The 23,185-nt window shown below is 33.9% G+C and overlaps 1 long non-coding RNA gene across 3 annotated transcripts in view; it reads right to left on the bottom strand.

Moving 5' to 3' along the window:
* Positions 1-23,185, bottom strand: part of LOC129059487 (uncharacterized) — a 73,444-nt gene that overhangs the window by 15,910 nt on the left and 34,349 nt on the right. For all 3 annotated transcript variants that reach the window (XR_010140169.1, XR_008525417.2, XR_010140168.1), the window contains one exon: positions 869-1,139. This is a non-coding gene — a long non-coding RNA (uncharacterized LOC129059487). The remainder of the gene's footprint in view (positions 1-868; positions 1,140-23,185) is intronic.

The raw sequence follows: 23,185 nt of genomic DNA, 5'->3' as shown, positions 1-23,185 counted from the left end.
GCTGAGTTATACTATCCAAAAAATAAAGGGATTGATTTTTTTCTCAGTGGCCTGCTCCTGACTCCAACGGTGAATACTTTCGTTGCCAAAATACATGACGGGTTAGATGTGCTTTCTCATTCATTGTCAGCCACAGCCCCACAAAATAACAGAGAACAGAAATTTTTATTCATCATTACCAAAGTATGCTTATATAGAGAAATAACTAAAAATGTATACCAATTTATGAGCATCCTATAAAGTCTACAGTTACTGCTGTATCTTTCCTGGTAAAGATTTTTATCTGAGGAAGTTAAAAGTATATACAGTACACTTTTAAAATAATCTCTTATAGCACTCAAATCAGTATTTGCCACACTACACCCAAGAAATCAAGCTAGTATCAGAGCCAAAACACATTGTTAAACAGCATTGTCCATTACTTGAATAGTTTGAAGATTGGTGTCTAGAGAAACGTTGAAAATAAATTGCTTTAAAGGACTATCCGGAAAACCCAAAAGGCAAACTTAGAAGTTGGTTTTGTATCTTTGTATATCGAACAATGTTTTTTTAGTTTTATTTTTAAATGTCCAGATCCTATCAAATGAACAAACTCATGCAAAATGTCAGATCTAGTAATTAAAAACTTGAACAGACAGAATCTATGAGGAGTAATCATAAAACCCACCATCCCTTTAAATATCATGAAGCTCAACTTCTGGTTAAATTTACTAATTACAACTGGTTTTTCCTCTTTTTGTGAATTGTAATCGTGCAGTTTCAAACTTTTCTGATCATTCCTGAGTAAAACAAAGTATCAATCGAAAAATTAAAATTTCTAAGCATGTGATAGTTAAATCTTCAAACATATTTGAAATTGAGGACACACCTTTCCCCCATATGCAAGAAGACTGAAGGTTGAGAAATGAATATGATTGGCTTCTTCTCTCATCTTGGTCCATTGTTAGGAAGATTCTATACCAGTTTTCTTTCTCAGTGTGTTACCAGGAAACATACTAATTATTTGGCCAAACCGTGGAGAAAAGCTGATTGAAATGCTCTGTTAAAGTAGCTAGGCTGCCTATGGCATGCCCTTTAGAATTTCCAAGAAGTTTGGTTCTCAGATGCAGCTGGGTTCTCAAAATGTAGGGGCCATAAAACTTGAAAAAAAAAAAAAAAACAACTCTGATTATTTGAATGATGAATTAACTTTACAACTCACTGATTAATTAAACAACTTAACAGAAATACCTACTCTGTTTTCAGTTACAGAGTTTAGAGTCATTTTCTTTTAAGTCATCATTGAATTATTGAACCCCCTCTTCCTTTCTTATCTACCATGGTAAATATTAAGTGGATGAATATATTTCTCCCATTACCCTCTTTAGGAGTTAACTTAAAATGTGTGTTAAAAAGGGATGAGTTCTTTTAATATTCCCATAATGCCACTTGGAAAGATAATTTCCTGGTGTCCAAAACTGGCTTAGATGTTAATAAAAAAGAGGAACCACTCTGATTGCCAATTAAATTATAGTTTATTAAGTAGAAAACAAAATAGATGTGCTATAATAGTAAATTGAGGTTTTTGTGTCAACTGAAGGCTTACTTAAAAGACAATTAAATTATCCTAAAGGATAAATTTTTCCAAATTCTGTACAAATGAGTATAATCTTGATAAAAAACCTGACTATAACTTTACTAAAAAAAAATCATAGAGCACTTTTATATTTGATATAGGAAAGTTCTTAATGTAATATTAATACACAGCTTATTAAAATGACAGCCCTCATAATTGGATAAGTTTTTTTTCAGGAACTTAAGAATGTTTTAATATTAGTTATCACTATTAATATAATATAAAATATTAATATTTATAAAAAATACATGATCTCTATAGAAACTAAAAATTCAGCAAAATTTTGGATAAAAAATAAAAAATTAATATAAATATATATATATATATATATATATGAAATCTTTTACTTTATAAAATAGAGTATTCTCAGGCCCAAAGCCATCATCATGTTTTATGGGAAAATATTAAAGGCATTTCTATTAACGTAAAAAATGAATGACAAATGCCTCCTCTCATTGCTGTTATTAAATATTGTATCTAATACTAGTCAACTCAAAAGAGAAAAACTTTGTAGAAAAAAAAGTAAGTTGATTTACATGTGAATATGACACAATTGTATGCCTGGAAGTCCCAAGAGAATCAGCTAAAACACTAATCCCAAAATAAAATGATGTTATAAGAATTTGTTACATAAAATTACTGTATATAAATTAATAATTTCCACATACAATATACTGCAAGAAATTTCCAACTTAAAATATGAATGACATATTTAGGAGTGTGTACAACATGAAGAATTCTCACTAAAACAAAAGAAGTCTTGAAAAAAAGCAAGACATAACATATTCTTGAAAAGAAAGACATATTAAAATAGATCATAATTATTTTTTAGGTAATTCATAAATTTAATATGATACCCACGAAAATACCAAACACTAGCTGGCTGTTTATTTATTTTACTAAACAAACTAATTCTAAATTTTATGTGAAAAACCAACTAAGAAAATTAGAGAAATTTTTGAAAAATAATGTATGCATCCTAATTGTTTCATGCAATAAAACATTATAAATTTCTAATAATTAGATAAGTACAGTGTGAAGACATAAGCTTTCAGGGAGGACAATAGAAGAAAATAAAAATCATAAATAGGCCCAATCACATATAAGAATGTATTAAATGATTAACATGGCATCTCAGCTCAGTAGGAAAATATGTTATTTATTATATCATACTCTGACAAACGGACAGACATCTGAGCAAAAAAATAGGATTAATATAAATCTGACACCTTACAATGAGGTAAATTAAAAATGAGTCAAAGATTTAATCTAATCAGGAAATCCTTTCTAATGATTTTTGTAAGTCCAGCAGCATATACATATATATGTGTTTTGTGTGTATATATATGTAGAGAGAGAGAGAGAGAGAGAAACAGCACGTTTTTTAAAAGTTTGCATTAACAAAAATTTATAGGCAGACTCAAAGCATAATGATAAACTGAGGACAAGACAATATTCCCAATTTCTGTCAAATACAAAGTGCTATTCTCTCTAATATATAAGAATTACAAATGTATAACAAGATGGTTAGTAGCAATGAAAAATAAATTTTAATTTTGACTAGAAAGTTCACAGTGAAAGAGAAAAATGGCTCTTAAACATATGATAAGCTAGTTAACCTCAATTCTAATAAGAAAAAGGCCTATTAAAACAGTGCCTAAATATCCTTTTTTAGAAACAATATGATTAGAAAATCCTAATATGTGTCAATTATGTACCTGTGGAGAAACAGGCTACTCTCATACATTATCAGTATAACCTCTATAGATTACAAAAGTGCAAATGCATATACGTTTAACCCAGATATCCTACTTCTAGAATTTTTTCTAGATATATCCATGTAAGTACCTAATGATGAACTGTACAGTGGTTTTTATGGTCAACCATATGCATTAGCAAAAAGTTGGAGATAACATAAATGCTCAGTTCATGCATGCTAGCAAAAGTTACGTACATATCTGTATAAAACAAAGAGGAAGCTCTCTGTGTATTAGTAGGTAACAATCTATCAGACATAGCAAAAAAAGCAAAAGTTATAGTTATTATATAATTCAAAAGTTGTAGTTTAGTGAAAAAAGTAAGAGTGCACGACATTTTAATCACTACCCACTGTTTGTGTAAGAGTGGTAAAACAAAATATATATTTATATTTGCTTTGATATAAAGGCACTCTAGGAAAATACCTAAGACATTAGCAACAATGGTATCTATAGTTGAGCATGGAGGGATCTAGGTAATTAAGCAAATTAAGTTTATGGTAGAAGAGAGATTTTTATTGTTAAGTGGTTTTTTGTTTGTTTGTTTGTTTTTGTTTTTGTTTTTTTAAGATGGAGTCTCACTCTGTTGCCCAGGCTGGAGTCCAGTGGCACCATCTCAGCTCACCACAACCTCCGCCTCCCAGGTTCAAGCAATTCTCCTGCCTTGGCCTCCCAAATAGCTGCAATAACAGGCGCCTGGCATCATGCCCAGCTAATTTTTGTATTTTTAGTACAGACGGGGTTTCACCATGTTTGCCAGGCTGGTCTCAAACTCCTGACCTGTGATCCGCCTGCTTTGGCCTCCCAAAGTGCTGGGATTACAGGCGTGAGCCACTGCGCGAGGCCTATTGTTAAGTGTTTTTACATTTACTCCATGGGAACATCTTACCTATTAAAATAATCTATACAGTTTATATATATAGTGAATGGTTACTTCAAATGAGAGTCATGAATTGGCGTATCTTTGTATTTCCTTAAAGAATCTGGTATAACAAAATTTCTTTGGGTCACTCTTTGGAAAATGCTAGCATAGGAACGAGAAGGCTCTAGTTTAACAAGTATTGCGTCAATTAATTCAAACAAGTCATTTTACCTTCAGGACCTCAGTTTTCTTCTCTATACCTAAAGGGGTAATAAAAGAGGAGTTTCCAAGAGTTCATCCAGGTTTTAAATTCTGTAAGTACAGCAGAGTATGAATAATTGAATCTTTACTCTTTCTAAGCATCAGCTTTCACAACATGGAATCCACTTAGTTACAAAAATGCAGGAGATAGAGAGTGGCCTCTAATTCCAGGACATCCCACCACAATTTTTGTATAAAATTCCATGATACCAATCTATATTGATGTAATTTTTCCACTTAAAAGCTGTCAAAAACATTTAATATTAAAATCTTTTTATTTTTACTCTTTTAATCAAAGTGTATAACTCTGCTGAGAATACGTAAAGTAGTGATGAGAGAAAAATGAATTTACCTGTCAGGAGCGTGTGTATTGATAAAATTCAGGATTTGTTATTTATATGTAATTTTTCATAATTTATGTTGCTCTCTTTGTTCTATCAGCTATTTTTGTTTTTTCTCTATTTTATTTCATTGGCCTAATGAATTAGGTAATATTGTGGGCTGATGATAACTCATTGATTGCTCATCTACCCTTGGGTGTGTTCAACATGCAGTAACATTCATTCTCCCCCATAATGAGTTTTAAAAGGGAGTGATTCTGGAATAATTTCATTTACATCCTGAAAATGCAACCGAGGGTATGTAACGATAAGAGTTCTAATAAGATGAGAAGTTCAGTGTGCTGTTCACATTTGCCCCCTTTGCTACTTAAATCCAGAATTCTTCAGACCAGTGAATCAGAACAAGGAAACAAACTGAGAAGTAAACAGATGCCTGTCAGAACTGTCATGTTGTTTTCATGAGTTTGATCTTGTTAGAAAGTTTGAATGAAATACACAGAAAAAAATGATAAATCTGACAAATCAGTCAATTCACAAATTCAAGAATGTACATGTTGATTATATAGCCACTTTTGCAGTTTTAATATATCTCAAGATTTTAGAAATCATGTTTTTTAAACAGAAAAAAATCCCTAATGATTACTCAATGATTACTTATAAACAGTCTTTTAGTAACATATATTTAAACATCACTATTCCTTCGGGCCAATGCAGGGCTATAGTAAAAATCTGAGATTTGAATGTCACTGATACTTGCTTTTATTTTTTGTATCATATCTACCATTTAGTAACCAAATATTTGACATCGGGGATTTTTAATTTTTTTCTGGTTCTTAATTTTAATTTTTGGTACAAAATAGATAATACTACTATATACTAAATAATATTATACAAATTATTAAATAATATAATACAATTTAAATAATATATAGTGTTCTTGGCACATTATATACTGCATAAAAGGTAGTTATTACTATTTTTTATACTTTATTAAGTTATAACTGAATCAGCCTCCATCCTGATAAAATTATACATAAAGTGTCTAAAATACTTATAAATACTACGTAGCCAATGTTATTTCTTCTCTCTTTAAGAATGATAAAATGTACCAACTGCTATTTCTGGCCCACCTATATTTTTTTCTTTGCATTAAAAAAAGTATTGATAAAATGTGAGATTAAATTTCTTATTCTACAAAAGTTGAAATAAGACAGTCTACTCTAGCTGGGAAACTACTGCAGGGCCGTCATTGTGGTGGATTGTATTTGGTGCTGTGTCAATCATAGGTGGCAGGCACCACATGGTTCCCTAGTCATCTGACAGAATTAATGAATCCATTCAATTGCTTCACTTACTACCCAGTGGTGTTTTAGACTCCATGGAAAGAATTCAATTGAGTGGTATCCCTCAGAGTTTCGATAACATGTCTTAAAGTTAGGGTTTTCAAAGTGTGATTTATGAGTCACCTGCTTCAGAATAATCAATTGCTTTTTAGAATTTGTTTTAGAAATCACATTCACAATTTAATTTTATCTTTAAAATAAATCTTTGATATGGAAACTTAGTAATTATGAAAGTGTTAATATTATTTCTAATAAAATATTAGTGGATAGTTTCTGTGTAATTACTATGCTCCAAGTTTTGTACCAAACCATTTCCACAATTATTTATTCCTCAAAAAGAGAAAAAAACTATAAAGTAGACATATATTCTACCTATTAGATAAAGAAACTTAGACTAGAGAGAAACATGATTTCCTCAAGGTTACACAGAGAATTGATTAACTGAGCTGGACTAGAAAATTTCATTGCTTATAAAGTCACATTTACTGAGCTCCTTTTGTGTGCCAAGGCTTGTATTTGGCTCCGGGAAAAGGAAACTAAGTAAGATAAAGCCTTCAATCCACAAGGTAGTGTTCTCCTATCTTCTTTGACAGAACATGGCAGGGTCAGGCCAAAGGAGCAATGAAACCCAGAACAACATGGATACAGTACAATTTTTGGAAGGTATGTGGGTTGCTCTGACTACATTTGTAGTATTTAGTAATTTGTGCATGAAATATATAATCAATTTATATTTGTAACAGCAATAACGATCAGTTGTAACCCCAAACTAGAACTGCATCTAATGATAGATGGTTGATAAAGAGTTGCTGAGCGATAGAATGAATGAATAGTCTGCTCTACATTGAGCCCATGCTAAGATTTCTGAAACCTTACGAGGTAAACTCTTTTAAGTTTTGGCTTAGGTTGCAGAGTAACCTAATGCCATTTCTTCAATGATACAATCACTTTACCAGATCCTTGGCCTCGCCTCCTGCAAGTGTGTCTTCCTGATGACTGATCTAAATGGCCTCATCTGCAAAGTTGAAGAGTTTTCCCAGAAAGTTTCTTTTTTTTCTAGTCTATTTCCTATGCTTTGCATGAAATATATACTACCATTTCTACAATTATTGAGCCTCTACTTCGTTTAAGGCTCATGGTGGGCCCTGGTAAGCAAAATAGTCATAGACTCAGAACTTGACTGGTCTCATATTCTAATGAGAAAAGTAGGTATGTGTTGGAAAAGGAAATATTCAGGCTTGTCATATGGTAAAATATACTAAACCAAATTAAAATGATCAGAAAATTTAGAAAACAAACTGGATTTAAGTAGCAAAGGGGGCAAATGTGAACATCACAATTCTAGAACATCTAGAAACAAAGTGTCCTTTAAGTGATGATAAAACAAATTAGTCTACCAACATTAATCCAATCATATTGTTATTCATTATTCTATCTTTGAGTGGTTTTTTAAAATACAACAGATTTTACTGTGCCAATAAAAGTTATGTATAGTAAGTTAATTAGGGGAAATGTACACCCCCTTCTGCCTACTTCTGACTATTTCTGCTGCCAAATGCTAAAAGATCCCTATTCTTAAAGAAAGTTGAAAAACTCTGGCATTTATCTCTATAAACTTCCATTCATAAATAATTCTAGGGACAAAATGAAACTGAAAAATGATGACAATAACAATATGCTGGTTATGTGTTAAATATTCACTCAACACGTATTTATGGAAAATGTACTCTGTGCCAGCTATGGAGCTCAAAAGCTGACTTCCTTTTAGTCCTTATAGATTTAACAGTCTACAGAGCACAGAGCTATTGACAAATAATAATTAATCTGGAGATTGAGTGAGGGCTTCTCTGAGGAAGAAGTAGCATTAAACAGAATGCAAGATGAGGAGTCAAGCTAAAAAAATATGTCCTGCAGAGAAAAGAATGTGTGTGAATTGTCTAGCTGGAAGAAAATAGGTGAGGCTCCACAATAGGAAAAGGGGCTAGGGATACCCCTAAGTCCTAATAGCAGTAATATTGCCACAAATAATTTAGATTAAGCCTTTATTCATTTCTGTTTGGCATGATAGTATTGATACCCAATTGTCTAAAGACTTTGAAGGCTTCTTTACTTGTTCTGCAAATTTTTCTTAAAGTAATGAAGATTCTCATATGGCATTACTCTAACTATTGATGCCTCACAAGATTACACTGAAATTCATTTGTTAAAAGTTTATTTTTAATGTCTCAATTTAATGAGTCTGAAAGCTGAGATTCTATACTTATTTCACCGTTATTACAACTTGAAGAAAGTACTGATACTCTTATAGATATGAACTTTGAACTTCAAAATATATATTATTTAAATGTCTAATAAAAAGACATAATTTCTTACAGTACTCTATATTAATTTAAGTAATGTCTATGTTCTCAGAGTGCTTTTCTACAAAATCAGTGTTACTGGAGTTGTACACTCAGATTGTATATGACAACTTTATTAGACTATCAAGCTCTCAAGCAGAACAGCATTGAAAAAAATCTGCAGAGTTCAAAATGGAGAAAATACAGTTTTTTTGTGACAGCTAAATCATAGAGTTTTCACAAGAACATTTTTGGTATTGATTCTTGAAAGCAAAAATTATTTCCAAAATGAGGAGCTCCTATTGGCTGTAGCTTTTAACATCTTCCTTTTCTTCTCATTGCCAGAGTTTATCAGAATAGTTTAATATGAGGAGAAAAGCTCTCAAAAAAAAAAAAAGAAAGAAAGAAAGAAACCTGAAATTGCTTGATCTAGTTAAACATGATTTTTTTCTAAATGATGTTCAATATTGCTAGAGGTTTTTTTTTCTTCTCATTTAGTCTCAAATTACTACATAAGAAAGCACTTGACATTTGCACACCAGCCTTCCCTCAAAGAGATATTTTAAGTTCTTAAAGAAAAAGGCAAGTGTATATGAGTATTCTAAGAACAGAGACCTTTTAGAAAATCACCAACACTGTTATAAAACTATAGTACAAAAACATGCAGAGGTAGTTAGGAGTGGGGCTGACTTCAGGGAAAGATCTTTGGCAGACTGGGTGGGAAGATTTGAAGGAGATACTGAACTGGAGGAGAGATGATTCTGGATAGAAAGAAAAAGATATGATTAAGGAAGAAAGATGATGAGGATACCAAAGAATTCAAGACTTCTTTCTACATCAAAACCAGAGAAAAATTTTGCATGTTACTATTGGATTTTGAAAAGTAACTAAAAGCATCTAAAAGTTGGCAGCAATGTAGGCCTATAGAACTCTGTGGGGCCAAGAGACAAACTGAGGGCAGCATGAGCATTAATAAGCAGTCTACCTGGTGAAAAGTGGGCTCTCTATCTCCAGATAACAAAAGCAAAATGGCAACAGTAAGGAGTTGGGGATATGATACCATGGTATGAGGGAAAACAGAATTACCTACAATACTTTCCAACTTCAAAGGTGGTCATAAAACCTCTCAATTTACTCATATCCAATACCAACCAGTTGATGAGGTGAAAAATAGGGAAAAGCTACCATGAATATCACTCATATTAAATGTAAACTACATCTTTCCTTCCTTTTATATTCCACTTCATTACCACTGCCTCATTTAGAATCTCATCTCTTTATCCCTCGACTACAGCAAGTTGTAATCTCCAGGCTTCCCGGTTATCTCTGGAAACAATTTTGTAATTATATCTATCATGAGTATATGCAAAATCAATCTCATTTCATTCTCAGTTCATTAAGCTACAATGACTTCCTCAATGAGTTAAGCCACTGTGTTCAGCTTGCAAGGCCTTAAGTGTGTTTTGTACATTTTCATCCATTGTTACTTCTAATTGTTACTTCGCATGAATCTCAGTCAACTCTTTCTCTGTTATACATGTTGTCTTTATCAGTTTCTTTTTTATCTCTCCTATAATTTCACATCTTCAAAATTCTTTGAGGCTCAATTCAAGTTCTATTTCTTTCATGACACCAAATTAAAGTACACTAGGTCCAGGTTTTCTCCAACTTTGATCTCGTAATACATTCATACCCAGAACCATACATATCAATTCCCCTTTTGAAAAAGATTGGCTTAATTTGTCCCCACAAATAGATGTCAAGTTCTCACAAGCAGGGACTTTTTATACTACTTTTGTATCCACTGGGGGGCCCAACAGTGTTCTGGGTGTTTGATCGTTAATTCAATAAATACTTAGAGACTGGTTTCAGATAACTTTCTTAATATCAAAACTGGACTGCCCTTGAAAGATTATTCAGCAGAAGATACTGATTAAAACAGTCCTTTACAACAAGAGAAGGTTTCCAGTTCATAGATTTTATTGCCTTTTTTTTTTTAGATAATACAAACACTGTAACAGGAAGCATCTTGTAAACAAAATTTGCCTTGACTGTTGGGCATAGCCAGCTTTAACTGCTACTTTAATCTCCGCTAAAGGCTCAGAGAGGAACTGAAATGTGAAGTGTTTAGCAGGGAGATGGCCCAAAAATCAAGTTAGTGTGGAAAATAACCTGAGTGAAAAATAGAAAAACACAGAAACTATGCCAGCTGTTGGAGTTGAGCCTGCACTGTGTCCCTTCACATTTTCCATTCATTCATAATTCTGGGCCACACATGTTATATCCTCACCCTTTTCAATACTCACAACTTTAAGTGTAGTTTATCACAATTCCTGTCTTGAAAGAAGTGTTTACATTTTAGTCTTCCATTGACTTCTCTATTCTTAGCCCTTATCATTTGAATAGTCTGAGCCTGTTCAACTGTTTCCTTTGTCCCACCAACAAATTTAACCACAAGTTTTGGGGTTGAGATTAAGAGAAATAAATAGGCATAGATTTATATTAAGTTACTCCAGGTTATAAGAAAAAGCAACAAGAAATGGGCAGGTGCAGCATAGCTAGATGACTTGGAGATGTTGTTTTCTTTCACATCTGTGAAAATAAAGGTATTTGAGGAATCTACCTTGTGGAACGTCTTGAATTTTAGAATAATAGAATTTCAGATTTAGAGTGGACTTTAGACATAATCTTGCTGAAACTTTTGAACAATACTGTGTATATTACAATACTGTGTATAATGTGTATACCGAAATTAAGACTTAGTCTCTACATCTATAAAACATGGGTAACAAAATAAAGTTAAACATAGAATTCCCATATGACCTAGCAATTTCAATTCTAGGTATGTAGGACTCAAAATAATTGAAAATAGGTATTCAAATAATTATTTGCCCACAAATATTCATGGCAGCACTATGCACAATAGCCAAAAGCTGGAAGCAATCCAAATGCCCATTGATAGATGAATGGATAAACAAAATGTGGTATATTCACAAAATAGAATATAATTCAGCTATAAAACAAGAATGAGTTACTAATACATATATTATATTGTGGATGTGAATGAACCTCCAAAGCATTGTGCTAAGTGAAAGAAGACAGATACAAAACGTTAAATATAGCATAATATTATTTTTATGATATATCCCAAAAAGGTAAATCTATAGGGACAGAAAGTAGATTAGTAGTTGCAAGACACTGATGAGAGAGAAGTAGGATATTGTGCTTTAAGGTATATGGAGTCTCCTTTGTGGGTGATAAAAATGTTTCGAAGCTAGAAAGAAGTGATGGTTGCACAACATTTTGTACGAATTAAATGCCATTGAATGTATACTTTAAAGGGGTTGGCTTTACATTATGTGAATTTCATCTCAATTTAAAAAAGAAGGAAAGAAATACTAGAGTTTGAAATATTTCTGTCTTTTACAGGTCATGTTGCAACTGACAGCATTATCCAATTTAAACTCTCTAACACCATTTACTCTTTATGGTCCATATAAATTTGACTAACATAATTGTTAATTCATAGATATCTATCTAACATAAATATCTACTTTTACTTTAAAGTATTGCCATGTTAATTAGTTTAAATAAGAAGTAGTATACATACATTTAGAACAGATTATAACTCTCCTGTGGTTTACATTTGGATGCAGTTCATGGTGAATTTGCACATCCTTTGAAGAAAAACCTTCATGCTTTAGTTTGTGTTCAGCTATACAATATCCACTATTTTAAATTGTTGGCAGGAAATAGCTATTTAGCATTAGTCATCTTGCAGAATTTATAACATAATGATTGTAATCCAACCCCAACAACAGAATACTATATTGCCAAGAATGGAATCAGGCTCACATTTATCTTTAATGGAGAAATATGTTCTATTTTAAAAAGCCAAGAAAAAAATAAGCAGTCATGGAGGGTTAAAGTCGGCAGAATCTAGCCTAGGTATTACTTTTCAACTTTTCAAGCAACTAGTGAATCACCTATGACAAGTCTAATTAAAATAATTTCTGCTCTGTAACTGGGATACTAAGCAGATGGTAGAAATAAAGATGTGCTGAACAGGCCATAAATAATTGAGGCAGGAAAAAATACAAAGAGAAGTGCAAGCTAGTCCTTGCAGTTTATGTGAGTATGCATAGTTTTCTCTGATATGTTAGCATATGCTTTTAGCATTGTACCTTTACAAATATACATTGTGAGATATACGACATTATTCTTGGAAGCTGGGCCTTGTAGATGTTATAAACATAATCCACAAAAAGTAGCTAAAGATTATGACATAATAATCTGTTGGGGAATGATATAAAAGGAAAGGCATATAAACCAAATAGACAATTGGAAGGAGACATAAGAGTTTATAGTCCCAGTGAGCCGTGAACTGATAGTAGTAATTGGATTATATCATTTCTCATCATAAAGCCAATACTCATTGTCACTGTGAAATCTTTTTTGCTTCCTGTGCCGAGCCTTCCAATTGAATGGAATTTCACTGTGAAGGGGATTTAAAATATTAAAGAAACAAATGAGCCTTTAAAATTTTTCTGTCTAAACTGTACAATAGTCAGGAACTCTGCACAACACAAGTACATGATATTGTGTTCACAGAACACATATTCCCAGAGCAAGTTCCTTGGCTTACATTATTACCAATGACACTCAATCAAGTATAGCCCTTCAAGGATTCCATGGGGAGAAATGTGTGAAATAGATTTTGGATCTTCTGTAGGGGGCAGCAGGCAAGTTATCCAGGGACTAGGAAATCAATAAACAATGCAGACAATCTAATTATCAGCGATGCAGGCATAACGTGGAGGTATTGCACATAACTTGGAGATATTTATTTCAGTGGTTTGGTTAATATTACAGTAAATTGAGTCATACAAAATTTTTCATTTCTCAGTGCATACAAAAGTTATGATTATACTATATTATAGACTATTAAACATGCAGTAGCATTATGTCTAAAATATCAATGTGTATACCTTAAGTTAAAGTATTTTATTGCTAGAAAGTACTAACAATCATCAGAACCTTCAATGAGCTGTGATCTTTCTGCTATTTGAGGGTCTTGCCTTGATGTTAATGGCTGCTGACTGAGCAAGGAGGTGGTTGTTGAAGGTTGGGGTGACTGTGGTGTTTTTGTAAATGAAAGAACAATGAAGTTTGCTGCATGGATTGGCTCTTTCTTTCACATGAGATTTCTCTGAAGCATGCAATACTATTTGATAGTATTTTACCCAAGGTAGAACGTCTTTTAAAATTGCAGTATATCATCTCAAACATTGCCACTTCCTTATCAACTAAGTGTATATAATATTCTAAATCCTGTGTGGTCATTTCAACATTGTTCATAATGTCTTCACCAAGAGTAGATTTCTTCTCAAGAAATCACCCTCTTTGCTCATCCATAAGACGTAACTCCTCATTTGTTCAAGTTTAGTCCCAAGATTGTAGCAATTGAGTCACATCTTCAGGCTCCACTTCTAGTGTTTTTACTCTTTCTTTTTGTTTTGTTTTGTTTGTTTGTTTGTTTGTAGACAGAGTCTCACTCTGTCTCTCAGGCTGGAGTGAAGTGGCACGATCTCGGCTTACTGCAGCCACCTCCTGGGTTCAAGAGATTGTCCTGCCTCAGCCTCTAGAGTAGTCGGGACTACAGGCACGTGCCACCACGCCCAGCTGATTGTTGTATTTTTAGTAGAGACAGGGTTTCACCATGTTGGCCAGCATGCTCTCGATCTCTTGACCTCATAATCCACCCACCTCAGCCTCCCAAAGTGCTGGTTTTACAGGTGTAAGCCACCACACCCAGCTATACTCTTAGTATTTCTAACACATCACACTTTCTTCCTCCACTATAGTCTTACAGCCTTCAAAGTCATCCCTGAGGGTTAGACTCAACATCGTTCAAACTCCTGTTATTGTTGGTATTTTGACCTCCTTTCATGAATCATGAATGTTCTTAATGGCATTTAGAATGGCATTTAGAATATTTTCCAGAGGGTTTCAATGTATTTTGCCCAGACCCACCAGAGTAATCCCTATTCATGGCTGCCATAGCCTTACAAAACATACTTCTTCAATAATACTAGAAAGGCAAAATTGCTCCTCTAACTATGGGCTGCAGAATGGATGTTAACAGGCATGAAAACAACATTAATATCTTTGTACATCCCCATCAGAGCAATTGGATGACCAGGTGCATTGTCAATGAGCAGTAATATTTTGAAAAAGGACCTTTTTTTTTTCTGAGCAGTAGATGTCAACAGTGGGCTTAAAATATTCAGTAAACCATGCTGTAAATGAATGTGCTGTCATCCAGGCTTTCTTATTCTATTTGTGGAGCACAGACAGAATTGATTTAGCATAGTTCTTAAGGGCCCCAAGATTTGTGGAATAGTCAATGAGCTTTGGTTTGAACTTGAAGTCACCAACTGCATTAGCTCCAACAAGTTCAAGCTGTCCTTTGAAGCTTTGAAGCAAGCCATTGACTTCTCTATAGATATGAAAGTCTGAGATGGCATCTTTTTCCAATACTTCAAATATAAGGCTGTTTCGTCTTCATCGAAAACCTGTTTAGTGTGGCCACTTTCATCAATTTTCTTAGTTAGATTTTCTGGATAACTTGCTGAGCTTCTACATCAGCACTTGCTGCTTCACCTTGCAGTTATAAGCTCTGGAGATGGCTTTATTCCTGAAACCTCATGAACCAATCTCTGTTAGCTTCAAACTTTTCTTCTGTAGCTTTCTCACCAGGCTTTGCTCTAGATTAGGCTATAGCTTAAGGGAATTTTGTGGCTGGTTTGATCTTCTATCCAGACCACTCAAACTTTCTCCATATCAGCAATAAGGCTGTTTATATTTCTTATCACTGATGTGTTCACTGGAGTAGCATTTTACATTTTCTTCAAGAAATTTCCCTTTGCATTCACAACTTGGCTAAATGGTGCAAGAGGCCTTGCTTTCAAACTATCTCAGCTTTCAACACATCCTTCTCACTAAGCTTAATCATTACTGGATTTTTATTTAAGATGAGATACATGTGACTCTTTCACTTGAAAACTTAAAGGACATTATAGGTTATTAATTGGGCTAGTTTCAATATTGTTGTGTCTCAGGAATTAGGGAGGCTTAAGAAGAGAAAGAGAGATCAGTGAGCATCCTGTAGATGGAGCAGTCAGAATATACATAATTATTGACTAAATTTGCTGTCTTGTATGGGTGTGGTTTGTGCTGCCCCAAAACAAATACAGTAATAACATCAAAAACCACTGATCGCAAATCACCATAACAAATATAATAATAATACAAAAGTTTGAAGTATTGCAGAAATTAACAAAATGACATACACAGATACATAGTAAGCACATGCTATTGGAAAAATGGCCCTGATAGACTTGCTGTTCACAGAGTTGCCACAAAGCTTCAATTTGAAAACAAAACAAAACAAACAAACAAACAAAAAAACCACTATCTATGAGGTGAACTAAAGCAAAGCACAGTAAAACAAAATATGACTGTATTCTTCTATTTGTCAACATACGTCAGAAATAGCAATGAAGTTTGAATATCTAGCTGAACAAGAGATTTAATCTGTTCATGGACCTCTTGGCAATGACTGATCTAAAGCTAGTGCTGGCTTGGGTGATATGCTGCGAAAACAACAATAAGAATTCATGGAATTACAGAGGAATATTATTCAATGATTCTTTTTCTCTCTCAAAGTGCTTCCAGGATGAAAAGACACACTAGAAAAGGCAGATGTAATTAAAGGTAATGAGAGATCAAACTTTAATTGAACTATAAAAAAGCACCACCTCTTCTACTTGATAATTACACTAACACCACCAGGATCAGCTCCACCACATTTATTTCCCTTGAACCTTTATTATCACATTATTGGCATGTATATCTTATAAGTAAAACATCTTGAATTTATAAAAACTTTAGTTATCAAAGAAATGAAAAAGAAATAAGATGCAGTGATGTGCAGTGGCATAACATCAGCCCATGAACTCGTTGCCCCAAATGGTAATCCTCTAAAATAATGTGAGGTTCTTTAATATATGCTATTAATGAAGGGAATTCAGTTTAAAAAATCATATACGTACACTCGCCACTCTTCTCTACTGTGAAATATTTTTCTGCTCTCTTTAGTGCATTGAAATTGCACTGGTTTGTTTCTACTTAAAGAATATCTGATAGTTTGTATACATATTAATTTGATTACTTGCAGGGTCATTAGTGAGCACTTTTGGGGAAGGTATGTTGATTCCAATTTTGATTAAAAATAAGCAGAGAACATCTGAAGTTTGATTTGGGCAAATGAACCAATGTCTGGGGTAATAAGTGGAAGAACGGCTCTTAGCTAAAGACACTTGAGAGTTATCACAGGAGATTGGGAATAAAAGGTACTTAAAGGTTTGAAGTACCATATAATACTTCATGAAATAACCACTCTTTAGGAAATAAACAATGATGACAAAATGAAACAATGATTTTGGAATAATTAAAGAAAAATTTCAATTCATTTTAAAATTCTTAACTGCAGAAAAACTCTCATTACCTACTCAGAACTTTTTAGAAACTGATTTGTTGACTTTTTTTTTCTCAATTTTTCGAGTCCTCTTGGGATTTTGATGCTATTTTTGAGGGAAAATGGTCTCAATTTTACTCAGCTGGGCGTGTTTCTAACATGTGTTTCACTGATTGTAGAATTATTTATTAGCCTTCTTAATGTAAGTTTAAAAATGCTGTAAGCCTCCATTTTTTTTTCCTTTAATGAACTCAGGTCTATGAAAACTGTCTGGTTAGTTTAAGAGAATATTAAATTTGGTGGAGGGATGAACAGTAGAATGATTGGAAGTAATAAAGAGTTTCTAAAAGTGGAAACGGGAAACAAATCAATGATGAAATATAATTTTGCTTTCATGAAGACCTAAAGAATAATGGGCTTTATAAGGAATGATTAAATTAAATTTTAGAAGCAAGGAATGCAGAGGTCTATAGAGGAAGACTTATTCTTTCTGTTAAGACTAAAAATGATAGCTCTACTTAAATCTCTTTTGGCACTAGAAAAATCTTGTGAAATTGAGTTTCATATTCTACTGACATGTCAAGATATCTTACTCACCCGAGAAACAGTTTCACTTAAATATATGACTTGTTCTGCACCATCACAGGACTTAATTTAAGCATAGCACTTCTACTATCAAGGATGATCATGCTTGTATCAGCTCCATCAGGGTTACAAGGCAAGTGGAGAATTGAGGCCATCAATTTTAAGGCCATAGAGTTGAAAAGTCTAGTCTTTAGCAAGTGACTTAAAACGTCTTGCGTGGGCTGTATTTATCGGTTTGATGCCACAGCATAATGAAATTTATGAAACAATTATTTTAAGTCTGAATTCATGACTAAATTGCTAAACTTAACTTGCCATCCATTTACAGAAAGAACTCATATGAGAGTTCAGTTTTAGAAAAGACACAGGTCATTTAAAAATACAACTAAAGGTCACTATTTCTAAGATCTCTTCTATAATAGGGGTGAGGACAGTCCATGTTTAAAGTAGTAACAGTAGTAAACTGAATATATAGATGAAGTTTTAAAATACAGAGAAGGAAAAAGGAAGTCTCACGGACAATAATGTTTTACTTTCAAAACTAAGCTAGCTTCTTTTTGTTAAAATATCATATGAAATTAAAGAAAATTTAAAAACCCAAATCACCAATATTGAACCACAGTTATCCTCAGAAAAGGTAGCACAAATATACTCTCAGAAGACATTTTTATTATAAGTGGATTAACTTAGGTGGTTTTGTCTCTATCTCAAATACATAGGTGAGAAAACAGGTAATTATACTTTGACAATTACAGTAGCCACAAAAAGTTAGTGCTTTCTTCAATTTATGGTACTGAAGAGTATCTAGAAGGTAATATGGCTAATCAGTAAGATGGAAAAACCGTTAATAGACCTTCTGTTGTAAGAAAAATTATATGGGGCTAATACCTTTGTAATTAAAATGTGAAGCAATCCATTTTCATGTCAGTTACCCTTGATTGCCAGGTTGGCCTATAAATCTATATTGCTTTGAGTGCTGTCCTTTTCATTACTTAATAGTTTGCATTCAGTGGAGGAGGATATCCACCCTGAAAAAGAAGTAATATTCTTTCTTCAAGGACATTAATTTTCTTTATTCAAAAACTATTAGTCAGCTATTTATTTTGTCAACAAATAGTCTAGGCTCTTGCAGTAAGCACGGTTTTACAAATGCCTTTCCCTATGGTAAAATGTTATTTATATAGCTTACTTTCCATTCGATATATGGGTATTTTTATTTTTCTTCTAGAACTTTTGTAGTGAGGAACATTAGAACTTTACCCTAGCTAATTTGCACTCTTGATCACGACTATTAAGATAGTGGTTGTGAACTTACTTGTTTTCACTCTAGGATATCTTTTAATGACCAACTAACAATGTTGACACAGAAAAAGCAATAAGCAAATAGGCACTATATTTTCCCTTAAATCTGGTTAAAGTTTAAAACAGCATTTTTTGAGACATTGAGCTATGTATTAGTCAGCATATTCCACTCATGCTTTTCAACGTAGGATAACATGTTCAACAAAAAGAAATCTGAAAATCCTGTCAGTAGTCTTCTCTAACCATCATGGTAGGGCATCTTTCATAGTCAATACCATTGCCTCAGACTAGCCACTTGCTTGAGGGTGATAAGGTATAACTGTGATAGTTCTGATAAGGTTTGTGCACTCAAATATTTTAAACACTACTAAAGTAAATGTAGACTCTTTGTCCAAACCATTAATTGCTAGCTAGCCTTGTGTTGCAGATAACTGCAACAGAGCTGTTAAGAGTTGAAGTGGGAGCCAGAGTTAGACACATTTTCCACTACTTTGAGGCAAAATCTATTATAATCAATATATACCTTCTCTGGATTGGTGCAACTCTATCAAGATGGAATCCTGACCAATACTTTTTGGTCAATTTTCATGACAAATTAGGATATTTTGTTTGGTGATTGTGCCCATTTGAAAATAGATACTTTTAAGTATTTAAATTTGAGTATAAGCTAAATTCTTTTTATTTTTTCATCACGTTATATACCAACTGAGACCCTATTTCACAGCATATTTACTCTGGGATCCATTTTAATAAAACAGTTTCCATTTGGAGTATTGTCAATCACTATATCACAGGACAGGGATATTTTAAACCAAGATTTGGCATTTAAAAATAACATTCTTCTTGGCACTGACATACACCAAACTAAGTCTCATGGCCATGATAGATTACAGCAGAGTGAGAACATGTGATCTTTTCACAGACAGGAGTACCACAAAAAAGACACCAAAATAATATGATGCATAATATTTGTATCTACTTTGGTAGTAACATTTCAGGAAATAAATATTATGATGTCATATAATACATTATAGCCAATCTTTTATCTGCTAGTCTTGAGACAACATCAGTGGTGATAAGGAGTAGTTTATATTTATTTTAAAATGGTAATACAGGTATAGAATTTTTAAAAAGCTTGATTATTTATCATCTTGGAAAATACATTAAATACAGTTAACTATATCATAGAATATTATAGTAATGATTATCTTTATAAAGGTGGAAAAAGTACTCTGTATAAATGTAGTAGCAACAGAAAGGTCTGAAAATCTTGTGTTGTCATTGAAATGACTAAATTATAGACCATGTACCTTATCTTCAGTGAGTTAAATTCCAGGAGCATTGATGTGATGGCTCAACTTGTGACACAAGATAATACATTTTCACATTTTTAAATTCAGAAACTCATATATCCTATGTAGATCTGTCTGAAGTCATTCTGATGGTCACTCATCTGTATATTACATGATCATAACTCTCTGGAATTTGTACTATACTTTAAAGCCCTAGTATTGAGGAGCAGGAGAAGGAGGAGGAGGAGGAAGAGGAAGAGAAGGAGGAAGAGGAGGGGGAGGAGGAGGAGAAGGAGGAGGATATATATATCAAAGAATTCCAAACTAAAGTATATTCTATGGAAAGAACTTTAATAAGTGATGGTAATAATTCATTACTAGCCTAATGCTATGCTTCCGGTGACAAAAAATAAAAAATGACACTCTCTGAGCAAGCATAGGGGTTTGTTAAGTGGACGGCATCTTTGTGCATCCTTCCTTCCAGGTAGGTGTAGCCTTGCACCATGTCATACAGCTTGAACCGATCTCAGTTTCCTTCACCTCCTCAGCTAGACAACCTCAAACAATGCAAAAACTATTCAAGAGCATGTGAGAGGCCTAGTTATTGAGTATTTATGGTAGCTTAATTAAAGATACGTCTTTATACACTTAGCAAAACCAAGTTTCACAAAGATTTTGCTCCAGAAGTAAGTAATTGCTCAAGTGTTCATTTCACATTGTATTTCCACTCTCCGTGATTATCTTGCCTCTAGCTGAGCCTCTGACTTAATCTCCTTCACTTCTAATCCCACTCAAAAGTTACACATCAATAATACTTGCTCTACTTATACTTCCTAATCATAACTCTGCTTCACATGTCCATGCATTTGTACTTTGACAGCTGCCCATTTCACATTCCACCTGCTATAGCTTCTGAAAACCCAGCACAAATGTTTATGTTTTCTATGGAAGTCATGAAAATACAACATAGAGACTTTCTGCTGCAGAAAAAATAGTTGATTCATAGCCCTGTTTCTGTTCTCTGAATCTAACAGTGTTTATGCCAAGGTCATGCTTCTCTTGAGATGATCCAAGCATTGATACAACGGCAGATCTATTCCTGCAAAATATGTCTTTTCCGACCGCTGACTTTGGTTCAAGGACATTCTATTGATGTGAGCAAGTCTTTCTTAGAGATGTGCTACAGTCTGAGACTGTTCCTAATCTTACCTCTTTGCTACTGTTTTTCCAGAAGTCAGACCTTTCTTATTCCTTCTCTTGCTCTGCATTCCCCATTTTCTTTTACATGTGTTTCCTCAATAAATCTCTTGCATAGATAAACTCTTCTGAGCATCTTTTGTTAGAGGATCTGAACTAACACAATTGATACTGAAAGAGGTCCAAAAATAGGTGGCAATATGGGAATTGGAGACAGGTTCAATCACCTGCCCACAGGTAAAATGGATGCCATCCTAAGTGGTAGGTGAGGCATAGAGAGTCTCTGGCACAAGATGGTACCCTAATTCCTATTGATTTCACCACTTGAGACATGAAAATATGTTCCAATGGAATAAAATACCCTTTCAAATGCAATAATTCAGGCATTTGAAAGATAAGAGTTTAGGAGGCAGCATCAAAAAGACAAGAACTTCTATATTATGTTGGTGCCTTGCAGAGAAAGAATGAGAAACTGATGGATGTAAACAAGCACTTAACAGCAAAATGTGAGCACCAGAGGGTCCTTTTCGTAGCTTAAATAGATATCCAGATCTCCTGGAGAAGAACAGACACAGCAGCAAATTGAAAATTTGATAATTATATTTGCATAGCTTCAGAGACATCTGAAAGTCCTTCAAGACAGATTTTTTTTGTGCTAAAATCAAGGCCCTGGTTAAGAAAATCTGGGACTCTGAAGCTTGGGATGGGAATATCTAGACAAGTGTCCATGTAGATGATGAATCATAGACACCCTTGAACTGGCAGGGCTTGGAGAAATGGTTCACCTTTGTGCAGTAAACTTTAGTTCTTTCACTCCTTTATTAGACTATAAGACCCAGCCTGGGTAGAGTGGCTTGCACCTGTAATTCCAGCATTTGGGGAGGCCTATGTGGGTGAATCACTTAAGCCCAGGAGTTGGAGAATAACCTGGGCAACATGATGAAACCCCATCACTACTAAAAACCACAAAACTTTGCTGGGCGTGGTGATGTACGCTGTAGTACCAGCTACTCAGGAGACTGAGGTAAAAGGATCATTCGAACCTGGGAGGCAGAGGTTGCAGTAATCTGTGATTGCACCACTGACTACTGCACTCCATCCTGGATTACATAGCAAGACTCTGTCAAAAAAAAAAAAAAAGAAAAAGACCATAAAACTTTAAAATACCACACAGTCCCATTTCTCCTTGCTACTAGGTTGAAAACTAGAGTTAAAAGTCACCATGATCTACGTTAAGTGTGTTCTGGGACTGATAAGAAAAGAAAGAAACAACACACTTAAGGAACTGCAGTACTAAGGTAGTGTTTACTAACAGGAGAAGGCATGTACAACTGTGATTGCATTTTGAGAGTACTGGATCAAAGTGATGGAATGTAAGATCAGAAAAGCAAGAATTCATTGACACGGGGTTCACTCTCCGACTTTGGTCTTAACATCTTGGCAAAGAACCTAGAAAATGAGGAAAACTCTCTGTAAGTGTTATTCTTAGAAACCTGGAGAAAGTGATGGCTAATACTCAGCAAAACTTCCTGAGTTGCTCTGGAAGAAAACAGTGAAAGGAATAAAGAGGCTGAAGCACATGGGAACGTGGAATGGATTTATTATGTGAGGCCAGAAGACCTACTATATGGTTATGCTCCAAGGAAGAACTAGAGATCAAGGCCATCAGGATGTGTCAATAACACGGGGACAGCATCACAAATAAGTTTGGGAGTGGCTCTCCTCTGTAGGTCAGGGTTGATGGTAGACAAG

Source organism: Pongo abelii, chromosome 4 (assembly GCF_028885655.2).
Source record: "Pongo abelii isolate AG06213 chromosome 4, NHGRI_mPonAbe1-v2.0_pri, whole genome shotgun sequence".
NCBI lineage: Eukaryota > Metazoa > Chordata > Mammalia > Primates > Hominidae > Pongo > Pongo abelii.
This window is presented reverse-complemented; position numbering and strand designations above follow the sequence as displayed.